General features: G+C 36.9%; 1 long non-coding RNA gene across 1 annotated transcript; it reads right to left on the reverse strand.

Annotated features, from left to right (window-relative positions):
* LOC134476430 (uncharacterized) lies at positions 1 to 7980 on the reverse strand. Its single transcript, XR_010048066.1, has 2 exons — positions 4009 to 7980; positions 1 to 3566 (listed from the first exon to the last, which is right to left on the reverse strand). It is a non-coding gene; the product is annotated as an uncharacterized LOC134476430 (long non-coding RNA).
* Positions 7981 to 9251: the final 1271 nt, after the last annotated feature.

Below are 9251 nucleotides of genomic sequence, written 5' to 3' on the forward strand. Positions count from 1 at the left end.
AGATTGCTGAGATAGTTTAATTAGTAGTCTCACCAATAGAAAATTTGACAATATCAGTATTTGAAAATACAGTTTTTTAAAATGTATAATCTAATTAACATGACAATTTTCTTTCTAGAAATTTTCCTTCTGATTTACTTGTAGATATACAAAAAAATTTTAGACTAGACACAGTCTAAGTTATTAATCCAGGTAATTAGATATATATTAACATTATTATTGGTCTAATTACATAAATAGTTAATCATCAATACAATGAAATTATCTGGTGTTACTAACAGGAATAAAATAAATTGATATATTATTATTATAAAACAAACTCAAAAATATGCTCTTAAATAAAAAAGAAGAAAAAGTATATATATAGAGAGAAACCACACTCTGTGTGTGTGTGTTTGTGTGTGTGTGTGTGTGTGTGTGTGTGTGTGTGTGTGAAGGGATATATAAGAATACAGTGACAGCAGAATTAGAATCTTGAAGTTTTGCCTAATTCAATCAGTACATACCAACAGAAGACAAAATGTCTTACAGACTAACAGACAAGCCAAGAGGACCTATCAGGCTATATTCTTCCATGCTTAAAGAATATATCGTGGGTTAACAAACAAAGGAAACTTTCAAAATCAGTCCCTACAAGAGCAACCTAATTGAAGGGAGAGAAAAATTTAAGAAGCACAGATAATTTTACCACAGGACAAATGAGTTCTGCTGTAGGGCGGACTTTCTGAGAAGCACTGAACCTATCAGTCATCCTACGTATATTCTATTACATATACTATATACATAATATACATAAGTGTATTCTATTACATATACTATTACTATACATATATATGTATAGTCTATTATATTTTATATTACACTAAGAACTTGTACATTCATTCAGCTTCTTGGTTACCATAACACTAAGTGTCATGGGAATGGGTCAAAAGCATTCCAATCACAGAAATTAACATTCTGGTTCAAAAATGTAACATGTGATTTTGAGCAATATATGCACACAAATAAGAACATGAACATCTCTCCACTTTGCTGAAGCCTTCCAGTTCTAGAGCCACAATATACTCCCACAGCTCAAAACTGCATACATTCATTGCCCAAAGTCATTTCTCACTGAAGGGCAAAGAATTCTTATCTTCCTATTTATGGTTCTTAAATAAAAAATCATTCAAGACTTATCAAAGTTGAGTATTTGACCTGATAAAAATGGCTTTGAATATGAAGCTCTTTCTTTATAGAAAGAATAAAATTTAAGTCTAAATATTTTTTTTTATCAGTACTGGGGATTGAACTCACGACCACCTGCTTGCAACTCAGGTTCTTATGCCGCTGAGCTAAATCCCCAGCCATAAGTCTAAATACTTTTACAAATCCAGTTGAGAAGGTGCTGGGGCTACAAATTTATCAGCCACCAAGGCTGCAGGAGCAGATAATAATAAAACCAACACATGTAATATTTTGAATACACATGGTTATCAGGAATTTTTAGGAGGTAACAATGGAGTCACTCTTTTATAAAAGTTATAAGCCAAACATGCACAGGTATATGTACACATCGAGGACCTTGGTTATTTATAGACCATGAAGGATAACAGAGCTTTTGAAAATGTCACTTGAAGGAAGAGTGGTTTGTTCCAGAGCTATGTGTACCATTTTCTACAAAATGAAACCTGAGCTCCTTACCAAAGCCTGAGGCTTACCTAGTCTCTCCGGTGATTCTTCCCTCTTCTGGAGCACTTCTGACTGGTTCTCACACCTGCTAAGGTCATTTGTACCTCTGGAACTCTGCGCTTGCTACCTTTCCCAAACTTTCTCAGCTCAATCCACTCTAGTGTCTAATTCTTTTTCTAAGCCAACATTTATGAAAACAGAATGTAGAACATATGTTTATTAAGTAGTTAGTGTTCATAGCTCAACAAGTATTTATGTCTTGCATCTTTAGTCACTGATGAAGAAAATAGACAAGAATATTGAAAGAAAAAATGTTTGTATGCATTTGTCAGTAGCTCCATGACTGGTTCATGAGTTAGTAATAGGCAATGATTAACTTCTTAAGCCTTAGAATCATATCAGAATCATTTCCACCTCGTGTTGCTTTTTATCAGAGCAACCACCAAAACCACAGATTTTGTAAATATAATGTTCCTGGAAGAATGTAGTGTGAGCTAGTGTGAAACTGACAGCTACCCTGAGCTAGTGGTATACTAATAGAATGGGTTCAACAGATGTCAAATGTCATTAAGTTTTTTATCAAAGATTTAATTTATCCTGTAGTGCTCATATGAGCTGGAAAACCTCTCTAAACAGTTCAGGAACTACAGATCCACCTTGAATATTTGCATAGAATTTGTTTTGCCTTAGTTCACTGATTAACAGATCCTAAAACTAAGCTTACAAACAAAGATTTAAGAAGCATTATAAGTTCAGTACTCAGAAATGAAGAGATAAACGTTTATTACTTTGTTTTGCATTACTATAATGAAATACCTGAGACACGCTAATTTTATAAAGAAAAGAAATGTTCAGATCACAGTTCAGGAGGTTTAATGGCATTAGCATCTGTTTGTTTCAAGAGAGGACCTCATGGTCAGTCACACCACAGCCATGGGAACACATACAAGAGAGTCATCACATCACCAGACTGAAAGACAGAGAGGCCCGGGCCCAGGGTTTCTCTTGAGGGTATGCCAACAGTGACCTAAGGACTTCTCATTAGCTCCGCCTCTTAAAGGCTTACCACATCCTACCATTTTACTGGAGAATAAGCCAGGAATACATTTTGAGGTCAAACAACATGCAAACCTTAGCAAAAGGTAAAGCAGAAAGAAGAGGAAAGTAAATTCAGAGTGGAGAGGTATCACACAGCTCATACTCGTTCCCTTGGTCACCAGAATTTCTTCTGGATGGCACATATTTCATCATTGAGCCTAAGAGCACCGTCAGCAGGAGAGAAAGGAATTCATCCACTAGTCCTTCCTGTTTCCTGTTTCCATGGCTGAGTGGGTCTCTTAGGGAAGGAGCATGGCAACCACTAGGGAACCCAGGCCTCCTGTTACACGGCAGAATACCTCATTCCTCCCTGGAAGTGATGGGAGGAACCTCAAAGAGTAGAAATGGATGGAGCCTGACAGCCACAGAAGGTTTTCTGCCTGAACAAGAGGCTGGGTGGGAGAATAGCCTTCCCCAGGGGAGGCTGAGACCACTGGTAGAGGCAGGAGAAAAGCAGCAGCAATAGCAGCTGGAGCCTTTCAGTGGACAAGCAAAGAAACAGTGCTCAGGGGTTAGATGTGGCCAAGCCATTTTTGGAAGACACAGAATGGGTCTTTTTTTTTTTTTTTTTTTTTTTTTTGTATTTTTGTATTTTTACTGGTACCAGGGATCGAACTCACGACCACACGCTTGCAAGGCAGGCACTTATGCCGCTGAGCTAAATCCCCAGCCCCCAGAATGGGTCCTATAATCAGGGTTTCTTCTCCTCTTTCAGAAGTTACTTCATGTGTCACCTTTTCAGAGAAGCCTCCCTGGAACTCTCTTTGCTCCACTTCCCAGCCATTAGCTGATGTAACCTAGAAAGATGAGCAGAGAGCCAGTCAAAAAGTGTTGAAATTATAAATTATCCAGCTATTTAGAGAAGTAAAGATCCACATGCAAGCTTGTCTTGCACCTAAAGCTGTAGAGTCTCAGGCTTAGATCATCCGCAGAGAATATATGTAGGTACAGTGATAGCCTGTCAAATCAGAATGGAGAAAAATCTTTTAAATTCCACTGGTGACAGGGTTCTCTCCGATGGGAATCTCTAAGTTAGAACTGACTAAAGATAGAATTATTATATTCTAGAAAGGAATAGGTCTTTAGGTTATCCTCACTCTAACTGTTGATACACATGCACTAATAATGCAATATCTCATTTTTCTGTACTTCAGCAGCTGATTTGGGGACAAATTGAAGGAATTAACATTTATTTTCATTAAAGTTATTCTCATTGTTTTCTGACCATCCTTTACTCACCCAAATGCCTTTGAATCTGAAGTCTATCATTCATTGCATTCACTCTTCTGATTGTTTACTTATCAAAGTCCAAAATGAGCCCAAAGTGGAATATACTCAATGATGTCATTGATAAGCTTCCCCTTGAAAAGAGTAAGATTCAGATCAGAATATGCAGTGTATCCCTAGGAATATTGATTCTGTCAATACAGGTTCACATTCATTTGTTTCACATACTGCTACTAAATGGTCACACAGGATACATACTGCTGTAGACACTAGAAGGGAAGAAAATCTTTGTTTTCTTGGTGTTAAACGTTCTCCATTAGTGAGTAGCTTGTGTATATAATTCTTAAAATCTCTATTTCTTGTGAACACACATTTCTCCATTTGTGTACAGTTCAGTGAGAGACTATGTATATTTAATATTCTATTTCTGCTGCATGTTCCTAAATTGTCAGGCAAAAAAAAAAATGCTATCAAAGTAAATAAGCTAATCCAATGTGACTATTTAACTAACCCATCCTAATTTTAGAGTGATCATTTGTTGACTTTTTCAGTATATTACAAACATTTCTTGAGTCTTCTCTACATGAATGCTCAGAATTCAGATCTGAATACAGTTCTACAGCTCCTCTGAAGGAGTTTGTCATTTTATTGGAATAAATAAAAATCATGTCCTTCCTTTTTCACTTGAAGTAATGAAAATCTTGTAATAAGCACCGTGATCTTTTTAGACCCAGAGATGTACAGGATAAAATACTCTCGGTCACATACCACCATGAAGTCAACTGTGACTACATGACCTGATTCTGAACATTGAGCTCAAAGCCAAATAGTCAGATGGGACTTCTGGGGGAAGTATTTGATTAGTACATAAAGATAATATGCCCCTTTAGTCCTTTGTTCCTCTTCTTTCTTCATGCTTAGGAAGCTCGTTCAATACCTAGAGGTATAATAGCCATCTTGTAACCAGGAAGACAAAACTACTTACTAAGGATGGACGAATCTGAAGATGTAATGGGTCCCAGGCCTTGAAGATTTTCATGAGCATTGCTAACCCAGAACAGCACATCTAGACTACAACTAGACTTGTTATATTATATAAGAAAATTAAACTACGATCTGCTTAAGTTATTGTTGATTTGATATACTTTTTATTTACTCACAGTGAAAAGCACTTCTGTTAATGATACAAATAAATTTAGAGAAAATATTGACTGTATTGACTGAAGTATTATTCACAATAACCTATATCAAATAGAGTAGCTTGGCTATATTCCCACAAAGCTGTAATTCCAATTTCCAAAATTAACTATAAAATTACTTTTCAAGCAAACTGTTTCACTGCTAGAAATGCATCTAAAGAAAAATAATCCCAAGTAAACAAGGTTCTAAGTGAAGAAAGATATTTGTTATAGAATTACTTTCTAATGATATGCAAAACAAAATGGCCCAACAGATCAGCAAGAAAACAGTTAAGTTTTTCAATGTCCATTGAAGGAGTAGGATAAACACCTCCAAAGTGATAGTTACAAATCCATGTAGAAATGATCCAAATAACTAACAAGATGTCAAATTAAAACACTAACATGGATGAATTTTATGACATTATGCTAAGTAAAATAAACCAATCAAGAAAGATAAATACTGGGGAAAAGGAAGATAAACATTAGGTCATCTCACTAGGTAAAGTATCTAAAGAAATAAATTCATATTAATAGAAAGTAAAATGTTGGTCGCCAGAGGTAAATAGGGGAGGAAACAGTGATTCACTGCTTAATGGGTGCAGAGTTTCAGTTGTGACAGATGAAAAAGTTTTGGTAATTACTTACACAAACAATGTGAGCACACTAAAAACTAACGAACTGCCTATTTAGAAATGGTTAAGATGACATATTTTGTTGAACATTTTTAACACAATAATTTTTATAAATGATAATGGCTTTGGAAAATCTTTGAAAGAAAGGTTTAAAAAAAACACCCACATTCTGGGAAACTGTAAAAACAAATTTATGCTGAGACCATAAATTAATGGAAACCCATCTCTGACTTTAATTTTCAGACCATGAGCAAGGAAAATTTACCCTTCTGAGATGATGTTTCCAAATGACTTGGAGCCAGGTAAAGGCACTTGCAAAGCAAAAGAAATAATTTCTTGATGGAGTCATCTAAGTGGCAATGCCAGTGCCTGCACCACATTTCGCTGGAGCTTCCTCTTGCCTCTTCATTAATCAAATGTAATGCAGAATTATAGGGAAGAATTATTTGCCAAAGAGTTTTCCATTTTCTGCTTCTCTGAGATGATGCTGATTGGAGAGAAACAAGTTCCCTAAGGACAGATGTTCTTGTGATGGGGATGGGAGTTTGCTTGCAGCAAAAACAGAGCTTGCGTTTAAAGGTTTGCTTTTGTTATTATTATTCAGTCCTTTGGCTGAGTACAGTGCAATCAGCAACACTGCCAGGCCAACCCCATTAGAGAACCACACAAGAGAATATTTACATTTCCCTTTCTGTTTCCAGCAAGTTGGGTCCCTAATTGGATTGTGAGAATTTAACCTCCCTCACCCCACGGTCCCTCTGCTGTCCAAGAGACTTGACAACCTCTGCTGCATGAACTGCGGTTGGATTCATAGTTTATACCTCATTCTCTCAAGTCTCCACTCATCTACTGAACTTTCCTAAATGATGAGATTCTCACAGAATCATTAAAATTCTCTCAACTGTGGTTTTAATTCAGTATTTTCTTTTTACAAATCAAGCCATAAAATCCTTATATATTGTTTATGGAATACTAAAATCTAAATAATTTTCAGACATAATAAAAGAGTACATAATTCAGATACTCAGATTACTGTCATAAAATGGGTAATAGTGCTGTTTCCAAATTAAATTAGCATCTTCAACAAGAAGAAGGTCTTCTCTGCTCCTGAGCAGGCTCTCTGGAGATGATGCTATGAGAATACTCAACTGTCTGCTCACATTTCTAAAATGCAATTACAGTGAACCCTTTGCTCACATGGCCTGGCATGCTGCGATACTATTTGGCTGTGCTTAGACAAAGGCATGATTTACATAATAACTCTACCCCTATTCTTTACTCATTAGTTCATGGCCACAAAATAGTGCTACATGGTGATCATTGCCACTAGAGCACCAGAAATCATAGGTCAGTTCGTATCAAAGGAATAGTCCAACTGATACAGAACACATATATCATGTGTGTTCTGTATTCTAAAGAGAGATAATAGAAAATTAAAGTTCTTGGGATCCATTTTGGAACTACTCTATACCACACCTCCCTTAGCATCTATTTGATATTTAAATAAATGGTTCCATGGTTTCTTATTTATCTCTGTCAGTTAATGCTATTTGTCTAACAGCAAGAGGCCCATGGTTCAGTCACTTGACTCTAGCAGCCATTATCATAAACTATAAGTGAACAGTTATTTGCTTGTTTCAGATGTGGCAGAAGGATTGATTAAGCCTTCCTGAATTTTTACTGCTTGAGAGTTTGCACCAGTCAATCACTGGGGTGGAGAAGATGCAATTGTATATTACAGGAAATGGCCTTGGCCCACCAATGGGTCATTTTGTGACCAGGAGATTCTGTTGGTTTGCCATAAGCATCGCTCCGTCCTGTTCCTGACCCAGATCACCACATCTAAGCACTCGCTCACTCTTCCTGACTATCAAGTCAGCTGAAGCCCTAGTTAGAAAGCGGAAATTGAGTTGAAAACAAAGGAAGATCAGAAACGTACAACAAAATTTCCATAGTCAAAGGTGTGTCTCAGAAAGATGTGGTAATGGTGAGGACGCTGCATGAGACATCTAGACCCTGACTGCTGTCTGTATTCCCAGGTAGTTGTGTGGTCTCAGGCAAGTCATCGATTTTCCTAATTCCATTGTTCCCTCATTAAATGGGAGTGTTGAAATACAGACAGTCTCAGAGGTGGAAACTGGAGATTGGAGGCAGACTAGCATTTTCCACTGTTTATGTGGTCTTAAAAAGAAGCCAAAAATGTTCCACTGCTTCATTTTTTACCCCTTTATCCATCTCCCATCCCCATTCTCTTATTTTCCCTTTTCCCCTTGGTTGGAGACCTTCAAAGTTGAGGCTACACGCAAGAAACAATTTTAAAATGTGTAACTGCAGAACAACTTAAAGATCCCAAAGAAGTCCCTTTTTCTCAGGAATACATAAGAATCCTTTTGATATTTTTCCACCCCAGAAAGTAATTTCATGAGTGCCATTGCCAGGGTGAGCATTGAACTATTTCCAAAAGATCATTTCATCAAAGCTAATGGATAACTGTAGTCTAGCAGTCGTCTCGTTCATCGATGCATTTCCTGCCCCATTACTCAATAAACATTAAATAACAATAACAGAAATGACGCTATTAAAAACATGGTGTGAATTCTTTGAGATGGAAGGAAATAGTAGGAAGGAAGAGAAAAGAAGGCAATATGTAGAAAATTATAACTTACACATAAGGAGCTGTGTTTGTCCCCTACAGTCTTAGAGTTGCTGAATGGAATCTCTTTTGCTCCGAATCTGTGAATTCTGTTTGTGGTATGACTCTGACACTCATCAAGGTGGAACTCTGCCATTTTGCAGGGACATGTAATCATATGGAGCATGGTGGCTCTGCTGTGCTGGTCAAATGATCTTTACTTGTAAAAGAAGATGTGAAGAGATTTAAAATAGTTTAGAAGTAGGTAATGAAGTTTACCTTAAAAAAAAACTTACATGGGAAAAATAAAAGAAATTAGAGATGTTTGCTGCTATGGCTTGTATCTATATGTTCCCCAGAGCCTCATGCTGTCATAGGTGGGGCTTCTTCAGAGGTGGCTGGATCTAGACTATGTGATGCTGGAACTGATTTATGGTACAGTGACAGCATCAATGATGCTAGGGTTAAGGGTTTGAGTGCTACTCGCCCTAAGTATCCTGGATGAGATATAAGGGAAAGAAAAAGCTGTGGGTCATTCCTTGCTTGCTTGCTCTTGCTGTCTTTTGTTTACCATGAACTGGTTTTCCAGTGTTTGCCCACCATGTGCCACCCTTACCTGAAGCCAGCCAATTATGACTGAAACCTCTATAAACTGTGAGCCTAAATAAACCTTTCCTTCTTTAACTTTGGGTGTCAGGTATTTTGTCTCAGCAACAAAAATAACTAAGATATTTGTTAAGATTGTAAAAGGAAAAAAAAAACCTAATGGCTAACTTAATTATTATTTTATGGGTATGTCAGATTTGTCAG

The sequence above is a fragment of the Cavia porcellus genome, unplaced genomic scaffold, assembly GCF_034190915.1.
Source record: "Cavia porcellus strain 051 isolate PalLab524CR breed Dunkin Hartley unplaced genomic scaffold, mCavPor4.1 scaffold_6, whole genome shotgun sequence".
NCBI classification, from domain to species: Eukaryota; Metazoa; Chordata; class Mammalia; order Rodentia; family Caviidae; genus Cavia; species Cavia porcellus.